The sequence below is a fragment of the Equus przewalskii genome, chromosome X (genome assembly GCF_037783145.1).
Source record: "Equus przewalskii isolate Varuska chromosome X, EquPr2, whole genome shotgun sequence".
NCBI classification, from domain to species: domain Eukaryota; kingdom Metazoa; phylum Chordata; class Mammalia; order Perissodactyla; family Equidae; genus Equus; species Equus przewalskii.
In genome coordinates this window covers 117,620,819-117,633,126 of record NC_091863.1, presented here as the reverse complement: position 1 = coordinate 117,633,126, position 12,308 = coordinate 117,620,819, and the positions used below count along the sequence as shown (strand labels likewise).

The following is a 12,308-nucleotide window of genomic DNA, read 5'->3' as shown; positions in this document are numbered from 1 at the left end:
GGTGGCAAGGTCCCTATGCCACATTCTCCTCCCACCTCCTGCCCCACTCTCACCAGCTGCCTCAGCAAATCAATTGCAGAGGGGGTGGAGATCAAGAATTACTCTCATCACCATGGAAATGTCCTGTCATTCCACATGGAAGGTTGTGAGATTACTTTAGGAACCTGGAGAGGATGTAAGAAGCATCGGAGGAAAACTGGCCAATCAGAGCTCATCACCAACCATCATCTTCCTCTGGGCAAACCTTTCTCCTCCCAGCTGTTCTTCCATCTATTCATAGAGGGGCCCCCATCTCTCTCTTCACCTGTTTGCATTCCATCAGGGGTGCCCTTCCCATGTCTGGGTGGGATGGGGCAGTGTCCCTCCCACACCTGCACTGGGATATCCATTTCTCACCGCAACACAAACACCTTGGTCTGCAAGACACACCATCTTTTTACATGGAGAAGCAGGGAACATTACTGAGGATCCAAGCCCTGTATCTACTGTGTCCTGAGAGGAAGAAGACAAAGAAGACCTGATTAGGTTTCCCAAGTGGAACTGGGCGACTGAGGACAGAGAGACAGTGTTTACCCTTTACCTTGCTGAGAAAGCAGCATCTGAAGCCCAGGGGTCCTCATTTCCATATGTCCTCATGAGTGGGAGGGGCCTCTTACCTCCATCTCTGTCATGACCTCCTTTCATTTCACCCATTTGTGTACCGGCCTCTTCCTCCTCTACCTGACTACAAGCACACTGAATGCAGAGTCCTGCTGGGCATCAGCTTTCCATCCGCACCATGGCCACGACTCCTGCAAGTTATAGGGGTGGATCCAACAGCTGTGAATGAATAAAGGCGCCCAAAAGGGACACGGATGCCTCTCGCATCTCAACTGTAGCTGGATACCAGGCTCTGATACTTCATATAAATGTGAAATAATCTGTGTGGGGTCTGTGGAATGTGTAAACATGCTGGCACATGAGCCAAACTTCCCTCTAAGTAAGACCTTCTATGTTCACACCAAAAATGTAAATAAAGCCCATAGGGATTATCAGGACCTGCAAATGCGTACACAGCCTCTGAGGGAACTCCTCTTAAATGCAGAAAAGGAAGGACCTCAAAAATCCACAGAGAGTAGCTCCCCTGAAAATTCTAAGAATTCCTAAATAACATATATCTCTTGTTCAGAAATGAAGCATTTCTAATAGCATAAAATAGCATGAAACACTACTGCAGACCAATGATTTTGGTCGAGGGGAACTGTGTCCACGTTACTTGATCAGACCATGACCTATCTGGGGTGTGGAAAGGGAAGCTATTCTTACAACTCTGACATGCTTGCACCTCCACCCTCTCACCCGCAGAAGCAACTGCCTTTTACCTGCTATCACAGCCAGCTTCGTGCCAACATCTCTGCTTCCTGATTCTCAGATGGTGCTGCGGCATGAAAACTCAGTCTGCAGGGAACAGGGAACCCAGAACCAGCAAAATTCACTGAGCCACGCCACATCCCTGTTAACCCGGCATAGATACGCAGCAGTCAGCCTAATTTTGCAAAGACTTTTTGTCTGTGACTGACAAATATTTTATGAAAGCAGGTTACCTGCACAGGCCTTTGGAGACACCGAGGCATTTCCATTAGGGCTGTGTAGACACCTCCAACTATCCCAGGCCACCGGACTGCCCACCCACACCATTTTGGAAATGGGATGTTTGAAAGTGCCTGCATGTCCTGAGTGACGTCTCAAGAAGAAGGCTCAGCGGCAGGAAAGGCTCCAGCCTCTGCTTCTCCCTCTCCTCCTGCCAGGCCTCACTTCTGCAGAGCCAATAAAGCACAGTGGGTAAGAGCACAGATCCTAGAGACAGCTGGCCTTCCTCAGAGGCCATTTGCTGCCCCTTCCCAGCCCCATGACCTGAGCAGGTGGTGCAGCCTGGGAAAGCCTGGAGCTCTTGTAGGACTGGAACAGACACCTGGGGCAGTCATCACTGGCCGGGCAAGGCTAGGGCAGCGAGGGGAGCAGACAGCCTGGAGCACTTTCCTTTTCTGGAGCAGAGGGAGGGGTGTAGCTCTTCTGAGATGGGCAGCAAGCTGCACACACACCAGTTGGCCATGAAACTGCCTGAATGTGGTGTAAGGAAACTCACCGCGGTGGGGGTTGGGATGTCCCCCATTCCTGACACACGGGTGTAAAATGGAGCACCTGCTCCCCTGACACAAAGGGCTGCGGTCCCACAGATGGTCTCCAGGGTCCTGTGTTCTTGCGTCTTCAAATCTTTCCCTCTCCCTCTTGCTTTTTCTGCTTCTCTCTCTCTCCTGCTCTCTCTCTCAAGCTCTCTCAGGGCACACACACAAAAAATGTAAAAGGGAAGACAAAATGGCATTTCCCATTCTCAGGAGGTCTGAGCTGCCTCCCCTCCCTTCACTCCTTCACACACGTATAAAGAAAAGACAAAGCGAACATAGGGACAACTACTCACCAGGTATGAGTCCTGGGCACGAAGTTCAGCCGCGCTCACATGGTGACAACAGAGAACTACGTGGGCTGCTTTCAGTATGTGTGTGCATGGCCATCTGAATTTCTTCAAAACCCCGGCCAAGCCAAACCTACCCCCACCCTCTTCTACCCTACCCAGAAGAGGTGTCTCCTCACCTGCCCTGAGTACATTTGGAAAGAACAGACCTCCTTCTTTCTTGTTTTCAGGGCGGGAATGTCCTTACCTGATGATTTTCATGGTAGGATTAGATGTCCACTTAAATGCGCTTTGCTGATGTCTTAATTCAATTGGAATGAAGTCTGCTCAAGAGAGAAAGACACTTCCAGCCACCTCCTGTTCCAGAATCACTTACTTGCACTGCAAAGCACAGAAAAGCAATGCAAGCTCCTCGGGAGCAGGAGGCAGGGAAGGCAGAGGACTCAGAGTTTGCTGGGATGGAGAGATCAGGAAGCCTGCTCCTACTCAGCCCCTGGAGGGAAAAGAGCCCTGCCCACCCCACCCTACCCAGTGCAACTTTCAGCCCATCCCCTGGAGTGTTTAACCTCCCCATGGAGCTGCCACAAACCTTCCTGCAAGGGCAGGGTTTCCACCCTCCCCACTCCCTCCCTCCTCCATCCCTGCCTGAGTGAGCATCTGCTTCCCCTGCAGTCAGTCAACACACTGGTTTGCAGGCCTCAGAGGGAACAGGGACCCTCACATTCAGCCAACCACAGTCCTCTATGCCCCACACCTCGCAGCCCCTCTCCAAGGCTTATCCGCCTCACCTCTGGATCCAGAGAATAATCTGTGAATATGTGCAGGCACCAGGAGACAGAAGGAGAGATGATTCATGGCATGCCAGATCCTCGTGTAGGCACTCATAGGGAAAGCATGCCAACTTTAAAAATGATTAATGAGAGACATGAGTCTACACTGGATGGTTTTTCCCAGGGCCCTTCACCAAACCTCTTCAAATCCAGAAGGAATTCAAGTGTTCCCCTAGGCTGCACAGCCCTGAGGTGTCCTGAATGAGGGAGCCCCTTCCTTCCCTCTGATGCCAGATTTTCCAGAGGTTCCTCTGTCCCTCGGAGTTTCGATTATTAAGAGGACTTTTTCATACCTTTGCAGCCCAATGTACTAGTCTCCTTCTCCAGATTCTAGAACGAGACAACTAGTCTACATGTAAGAGAAGAGAAGAAGTGCTGAGGACATGCTTCCCTGGGCCTACACGGGGCTTGCTGTAGGAGCCTCTACATGACAGCTGGCAGCCCCTAAGGGTCTGTTCTGAGGTGCAGCAGGGTCCACAAGCAGCCGTTGCCACTGCCACATCAGCTCCCGAGAGGGTATGTCCAGGGTCCGCCATTTCCCCATGTGACAACTGCTTCCTTCTTTCCCTACCTCCTCGTCCTTCATCGTGGAGACGAACTGCTCACTTCCGATCACATCCTCCATGTTTGCTCTCCCTCTTCACCCTCAGGCTGCTCAACCTTCCTTGGAGATTGCATCACAAAGCCAGGGAGCATGGAACTTTGGGGGTGGGGATGGGAAGTGGCAAGGCTCAAAACGCAAAGCTGGAATGCTCAGGCAATTTAACAAATATTGATTGAGCAGCCATTTCTCTAGCATAGCGTTGTGCTAGGTGCTAGGCACACACACAAATTCCCTCTCACGGACCCTTCATTGCTCTTGGAGGTAGTCAGAAAATATGCAAGGAAAGGAAGAACAAGAATATTTGTTAGGGTCATTATTATGATGGAAAAATATAACTAGTTAATATGAAAATGAGGGGCTGCCTGGGATTGGGTGAATCTGAAAAACCTTCTTTGTCTTTATTTTTTCTTTTAAGAAAAATGGAAAGGGAAGTTATGTGGGTAACTATAAATGAAAATTGGCTGTTCAAAACAACTATAACGATAGTGTCTTAAAAGATTTATGTTATATATAGAAGTAAATTATGGGACAAAAGTGCAACAAAGAACAGGAAGGAAAAAAGGAAGATAAACACTTTCAAGACTCTTTGCAGAAGTGGTAAAAGTATTAGTTTAAGTTAGATGTGACAAGTCGCTGGTACATATTTTAACCTCTAGGGAAACCGTAAAAGAATAACATGAGATCATGAAAATTTAAAGCAAACAGGGAAACAAATGGAACAATGAAAAAATAGTTGATTAGTACAAAAGCAGGCAGGATAGAAGGGATCAATTGACAAATATCAGGTGGGACAAACAAAAAACACATAAGTTGATTGGCTTAAACCTAATTATCCTAGAATCACATTAAAAGAAGCCAGCATAAACACTCTAATTAAAAGAAAAAGATTTTTAGACTGATTAAAATAACAAAAGTCAACAATATGCTGAACACGAGGCAGTTACTTTAAATGTGATGATACATGTAGACTGAAAGAAATATGATGGAAAACATCTTTATCTGCAGTGTTTTCTTTTTACTGAGGTATTATTTACAAATATTAAATGTACAGTTTGGTAAGTTTTGAAAAATGTATAAACTCAATTAAATGACCACCCAAATCAAGATATGAAACATTTCCATCATCGCAGTTGCTTTGTCAATGTCCCACACAAAGGAAAGCAATACTCTGACTCCTGTAATCATGGATTACTTTTGCCTTTTCTTGATCTTACTAAAAATCTAATCCCCCATTATATATTCAGAGATATATACAGTAGATCCTTATTACTCACAGATTCCCTGTTTGTGAATTCTCCTATTTGCTAAAATGTATTTGTAACTCCAAAAGCAATACTCGCTGCACTTTCGTGGTTACTCACATTCACACACTGGCGAAAAATTTGAGTCACCTGTCCTAGCTGAGGACAAACAAGGGGATACTTTGCTTTCTTGTTTTAGCTCTCATACTGCAAACAAGTATCCTTTTTGCAGTCTATTTAGTGCCACATTTTTGTGCTTTTTGTAGGTGATTGTGCTGTTTATAATGGCCCCCAAGTATGGTGCTGAAGTGCTGTCTTGTGTTCTTAAGTGAAAGAAGTCTGTGAGGTATCTTATGGAGAAAATATGTGTTAAACAAGCTCCATTCAGGCGTGAGTTATAGTGCTGCTGGCTGTGAGTTCAATGTTAATGAATCAACACCGTGTATTAAATAAGATGGCTTTAAACAAAAACACACATAAAACAATGTTACATATTGATCCACTGACAAAAATGTTTGGACCAGAGGCTCAAAGGAAACTAACCTTGTATTTCTCCTAGGAGCAATAGCTCAGTAGATGCTAATTCAGTGTTCACGGTGACTTTATAGAACATAACTACTGCACATAAAATAATTGACTGTATGATAAATATTTCTCTCAGTCTATTTCAACAGTAGATTTTGATGAGAAGAATTATTATTTTATTTTGATGAAACCCAATTTATCAGTTTTCTTTTATAGTTAGTCCTTTTGGCATCCTTCATAAGGGAAATTTTGCCTCCCTCGGGTTACAAAGTTATTTTTCTGTTTTCTTCAAAAGCTGTATGGATTTTAGATTTTGTGTTTATGTGAATAATCCATCTCAAAAAAAATTGGTGCAAATATGTGAATTAAGGGCTATGGTTCACTTTATCATTCAGATATCCAGTTGTTCTGGTACCAGCTGTTGCAAAGGTTTTCCACTCCACATTAAATTTTGTTGGCACTTATCTCAACAATCACATAGCTACCTTAGTTTGGGTCCATGTATGAAGTCCCTATTCTGTTCCATTGGTCTATTTGTCTCTATTCATGCTAATAATAATGAAACGTCTTTGACAAAAATCAATCTCCATTCTTTAAAATCTCTTGAGAAATTAGAAATGGGTATATATTTCCTATTTCCTTAAAATTGTAGTCATATATTCACACACAGCCTCTTATGTAATAGGGAACCATTAGAGACAGACATTCTCATAAGGCAATAATGCCCACCATATCCACTGTGATTTAACATTGTTCTGAAAGTGTCAACCAATGCAATTAAACAAGAGAAAAACAATTAGAAGCATAAGAATTGGCAAAAAGAAGAGATATAACCATATTTATTATGAGATGAAAAAATAGTATACCTGGAAAATCTTACAAAATCAATGACAAGATAAACTCAATTATAAAATAGTTTTACGCAGTAGAAATCTACAAAATGAATATGCAAAAATCAGTAATCATTATGTTCAAAAATTATAACCAATGGAAGAGAAAATGCCATTTATAGTAGCAAGAATAAGATAAAATATCTAAGAATAAATTTAGTAAGACATTTTAAAACCATACATAATGAAAGCTACAAAATATTTTTGAGGAGCCAGCCTGGTGGCATAGCGGTTAAGCTCACACACTCTGCTTCAGTGGCCAGGAGTTTGCAGGTTCGGACCTAGCACTGCTCATCAAGCCACACTGTGGCAGCATCCCACATAAAATAGAGGAAGATTGGCACAGATGTTAGCTCAGCAAAAATTTTCCTCAAGCAAAAAGAAGATTGGCAAGAGATGTTAGCTCAGGGCCAATCTTTCTTACAAAAAAAAGATTCTTGAAAGAAACAAAAAATAAGGTTGGACAAATCTAAACACATCACTTATTCTTGGTTAGGCTGTCTCAATATTACAATGTCAGTTCTACCTAAATTACTTTAAAAATATAGTGCAATCCTAATGGAAATATTAGTAAACTTCTTTTGGGAGCTGAAGAAGGTGATATTGAAGTTTATGTGGAAAAATAAATGTGCAGCTATAAAACACTGAATGAAGTGATATGATAGACATTAAAACATAATATGAAGCCTGTGTAGCTAGAACAGTGTGGTACCAGCATAGGAGCGGACAAAGAGATCTTGGGAGTAGAATGGAGAGTCCAGAAATAGACCCAACTACATAAAGACATTTAGTATACAATTAAGACAGTATCTTAAATCACTTTGTCAAAAATGGATTTGAAATAAAAGATGTTGAGAAAATGCATAGCCGCTTGGAAAAAGAATAAAATTATCTCTATTCCTCCCACTAGATACAAGAATAAATTCCAAATGAATAAGATATATAAATAAGAAAAAAGCAATATTCAAGGAATAGAATAAAATATGACAGACAAGAGCAAATATATCCATAATGATACTAAATGTAAAAACAACTAAGCTATGTAACAGAGATTTTCAGACTAGATAAGAGAGACTCTACTTGACAAGAGACACATTTTAAATAAAAAACACAGTCTGAGTGTAAAGTGAGAAAATTTGATTCTGCTGATTTTCCACAATGAGGTCTCACTCATTTGAGATACCCAATTCTCACATCCTTTCTTCCAGAGAGCCTTCCTTGAGTTGCCTTGGCTGAGCTGATTATCTTCCGCTCCCTCAGTCTTTTCCACGTTCCACAGCTGTAGTGTTTCTTTTCTTTTTCTGTCTCCCATACCAGATAAGGAGCTCATTGAAAGCGGGATGTTTGCCTGGTTTGGATTTGTACCTTCAGCATCTCTTTCTCTCTCACCAGCTTAACACATAGTAGGTACTTAGTAGATATTTGTTGAAAGAGCTGTTTATGCTATCAGGATCAGGCGGAGGAGCCTGCTTCTTATCTCTTGGTTGCCCTGTGTAGTATCTTTCTTCTTCTTCTGTGTGTGGGAAAGACATTTCACTGGCTGGCTGGAAGGAGATAATTGTGTTTGCTCTATTTCAATTACATGTTGTTGTTACAAAATAGATGTAACATAAATGGAGTTGTCTCTCTTCTGCAAATGGGTGACATAGCAGTGTTTACATCCCGTTAAGCTTTATAAAATCTTGTCACATCATATAATGTGACAAGCAAGAACAGCTCACAGTTTAACCATTGGAATTGTTTGAATTGTCTTTTTTGTGGGATTACAGCATTTTTATTACAAGATCCCAGGAGATAGATATTTACTTCAAGGTCACTGAAATGTGGTCCCCACTGTGCAAATGTGTGGTTGAAAGATTGGCATGCTTCCATCTGTGTATAAGTGTGAAATAAATATCTTCCCTGTACCTCCCTTTAAAATACAATTTTCTGTAAAATGTAAAATGCTTCTTTTCAAGAGAAGTCTGCATCCGTTTTCTGCTAGGATTAAGAATTTCTAGTTCTAGTCTCAGTATGGTTTGCATAAGTATATGCAGACTACTCTCCAAGCTACTAATGTGGAAAAATGGACCATGTTCTCAACAACCTATCCTGCCTTAACCAGAGATTTAAAGAATCACTAAATTTTTACTCATTAAGGAGTTGAAGAAGTAATTCAATATCTATAAAAGTTATCCTGAGCATGAGTGAACACCAATAGATAAATTGTGCCATATGACTTGGCCCAGAGGCTTATCTATTAGTTAAAATATGAACACCCCAACACAACACTATAACAGTCCACATGAGATACTACATGGTTAATCTCTTAAAACAGACTGAGGCTGGCCCTGTGGCCGAGTGGTTAAGTTCATGCTCTCCGCTGCAGGCGGCCCGGGGTTCGTTGGTTCAGGTCCTGGGCGCCAACATGGCACTGCTCATCAAGTCACGCTGGGGTGGCATCCCACATGCCACAACTGGAAGGACCCACAACGAAGAATATACAACTGTGTGCTGGGAAGTTTTGGGTACTAAAAGTGGGGGAAAAAAACCCAGAAAGACTGATACTAATGTGAATTGCATAGAATTTCCTCAGTAATGATTGATATATTCTAAAGGTCCTACATGATATATTGCCACTTTCCCACCTGTTCTCCATGACTACTTAAATTTGACACTTTCCCATTATTTCTAAAGTGTCACCAGTCTACCAAAAAATCATGTTATCTTTAATAAGCAACTCTACCTCAAAACAAAGATACTAACGTTCTGAAAACCATTCTCAACTACAATTCCCATTGTCCAGGAATTTAATGAGTTGTTGCATCCAGAAACCTTTGCAAAAGATATGTTCATTTAAAAGATTGCTTAGTGGTGATGCAGCTACTTTTGGACATTCCAGTCCAATGTTATCTTACCTCTAAAGAAGTTATACCCATATCTGCAAAGTGAGTATAGTGGTGAATATGAAAATAGATATGGCAGCAATTAGGACTTAGAAGGTTAATTGTACTGTATCTTTTTAAAGACAAAATATAACTACAAATAGAAGATTCCTCAGATGATGTAATATTGGCAGTGTCGTAGATAGAAATTTTTGACCAAAATTCACCTAAAGTCACTAAAAGCTTTCTGAAATGCAACAGAAGCCATAGTAATTTCATAGCTCTCCCCCTTTGTGAAGTACAAGATAGTGCTTCTCTTGCTATTTCATATCCGTAAGAATGACTTGAAGAGTTTGGAAAAATACAGATTCCATGGCCTTCTGTGACTCTAGAAAATTTTTATTTTTGACAAGCTCCATGGGTGTCCACATGTAGGTGTTACTAGAACACACTTTGACAAACAACATGACTCTCCAAGAGGTCAATCCAGTCAAAAATCACAACTGAGCCTAAACTACGCTCAAAATCTGGCAGCTGTTTGGATTTTCTGCTTCATATACCTCATAACTTACCTTTTAATTACTATGAAAGAGGCACACAGAGGGCCCACTGAGAGGGCTGTTGAAATAATAATTAAGAATCTCAGGGGCCGGCCCTGTGGCTGAGTGGTTAGATTCACGCTCTCAGCTTTGGTGGTCTAGGGTTTCGCCGGTTCGGATCCTGGGCCCAGATATAGCACCGCTAATCAGGCCATGCTGAGGCAGCATCCAACATGACACAACCAGAGGCACTCACAACTAGAATCTACAACTATGCACTGGGGGGCTTTGGGGAGAAGAAGAAGAAGAAGAAAAACGAAGATTGGCAACAGATGTTAGCTCAGGTGCCAGTCTTTAAAAAAAAAAAAAAAGGGGGGTCTTGCAGAGGCTCATCCTTTTCAGACTAAGCCAAACAGTTGCAAAATGTATTCCATGGTCCACAGGAAAGGGTCCAGTGGCCAAATACTTTTGGGAAATAGACCCAAATCCATTTTGTCCCTACAAAGGGAGATCAGTTTTTCCTCCACTGGACAAAATTCATTTGTGTGGGGCTATCAGTTATCTACAAAGTACAGTCTGCTCTCCCTATCCACAGATTTCTCAACGTATCCATGGGTTTCACATCCACGGATTCAACCATGGTTGTGAAACCTGCAGATACACAGGGCCAGCTGTATTCACTGTACTATGCTATTTTATTTAAGGGACTTGAACATCCACAGATTTTGGTATCTGTGAAGATTTCTGGGACCAATCCCCCTTGGATACCTAGTGAGGATTGTACTGCTTGCTCTTTTTTCTCGTGGAGAGTTTCTAGGTACAATAAAGGCTGTAAGAAGTTCTTCAGTAAAGAAACCTGTTTGACTCTAACTCAGCATCCTCCATGCTTATTTGATCTCAGAACCATTTTTCCCCCAAAAATCTACCATGATTCTATTGAACCATGTTTCTTGTGTAATATGTAGGACTAAATACTTCATTACCCTTCACATAAGATCACATAATAAGGACTTGAAAGGTCTTTGAAAAAGTTCTTAACAGTAATCTCATCTCACCACATACCAACGTCTTATATGCGTTTACGAGGTCCTTTTACATTCATCATTTCTTTGGATATTTACAATAACTAGTGGAAAGGCTTGGATTTTATTTTTACTAGAAGAGGCTTAACAAAGACAGTCTGTTTGGGAGATGAAAGACACTAAATAGGAGACTTGACTAAAATGACATTCACGACAAAGACACTGTTCTCACATTAGTCAACCTGTCCCACTATCCATCAGCACCTTCAGACACTCCCAAAGAGATATACAACGTTAGTAAAAGAAGTCCCTTGTAACGCTGTCTTCCCTAACCTTAAGTCACCCATCAGGGATGCCACAGACAGCAACCTTATGACTCAATGGCATAATATTTTCCTAACTTTCGAAGCTTTCTTAAATTATTTGATTCTGTCTTCCTGAATAAGACAGTAAAAGTTAGTTCCTAAGTCCAGTTAGTGCTACCTCTAAGTATTTTTCTTTGAAGATATAGCTACAGAGGTGAGAGGTTAATCTATTCTTTATTTTGATCTAAAGAGGCAAACAGAAGTCCTACCAATATGTTCAGCAGAGCTGGTCATGAAGTAATTACATGACCATTCTAGAAGTCATGTGGCTTTTTTAGATACAACATTACTGTTTTGGTTTACCCATTTGTTTAGTAACTAAAATTTAAGGGCAAGTTACCATTTACTGTTGTAAGTATGCCTATTTTTGAAGGTAAAGAACTTGCTTGTGTAAGAGAGGAAAACTTTTCACTTCTTCCCTTCTAGGTTTTTTGACTGGCCTAATAATTAAATCGACATAAGACAGATTGACAGGAGAAAAACAATTTTAATTTCATACCTACAGAAGCTCATAGAAATATGAGACTCAAAGAAGTGACCAAAGCGGGCCACTTTTTACCTTTTAGACAAGGAAACAATAAATCTGTGAAGAATTGACAAGACAAAGGTGTCGGGCTTGGGGTAGTAAATTGGTAAAGAAGTAACAAGTTTTATTTATACACCTGTCTCAGCCATGAATTCCTTCTCTCTGGTGATAAGGATGTCTCTTTCTCCTGGAACGGGAGAATACATTTCACATGGGAGATTTATTTCCTGCTTTCAGGGGGACAAAGAAGGGTCAGAGTGTCCTTCTTGAACTGGCTGTTTCTTAAGTAACTTTAATTCAAAATAATCAATTTGCCAAAATGACATGTTTTGGGGCAGCCTGCCCTGAACCCCATCACTTGCTGACAGATAACAGGTCTTCCTGGCCTGAGGCAAATTATCCACTTCATGGGACCATTGTAAATTACCAGACTTGAAGCAGTTTTACTGA

At 41.4% G+C, this 12,308-nt stretch overlaps 2 long non-coding RNA genes across 3 annotated transcripts; both read right to left on the bottom strand.

Annotated features, from left to right (window-relative positions):
* Positions 1-396: 396 nt before the first annotated feature.
* Positions 397-1,672, bottom strand: LOC139080988 (uncharacterized). Its single transcript, XR_011535904.1, has 3 exons — positions 1,362-1,672; positions 581-791; positions 397-492 (listed from the first exon to the last, which is right to left on the bottom strand). It is a non-coding gene; the product is annotated as an uncharacterized lncRNA (long non-coding RNA).
* Positions 1,673-2,181: 509 nt separating this feature from the next.
* Positions 2,182-3,957, bottom strand: LOC139080989 (uncharacterized). 2 transcript variants are annotated; one of them, XR_011535906.1, is made up of 5 exons: positions 3,854-3,957; positions 3,241-3,353; positions 2,700-2,833; positions 2,459-2,514; positions 2,182-2,313 (listed from the first exon to the last, which is right to left on the bottom strand). It is a non-coding gene; the product is annotated as an uncharacterized lncRNA (long non-coding RNA). The 2 variants fall into 2 exon arrangements; XR_011535905.1 differs by lacking the exons at positions 2,182-2,313; positions 2,459-2,514 and adding an exon at positions 3,576-3,631 and having other exon boundaries at positions 2,699-2,833; positions 3,854-3,932.
* Positions 3,958-12,308: the final 8,351 nt, after the last annotated feature.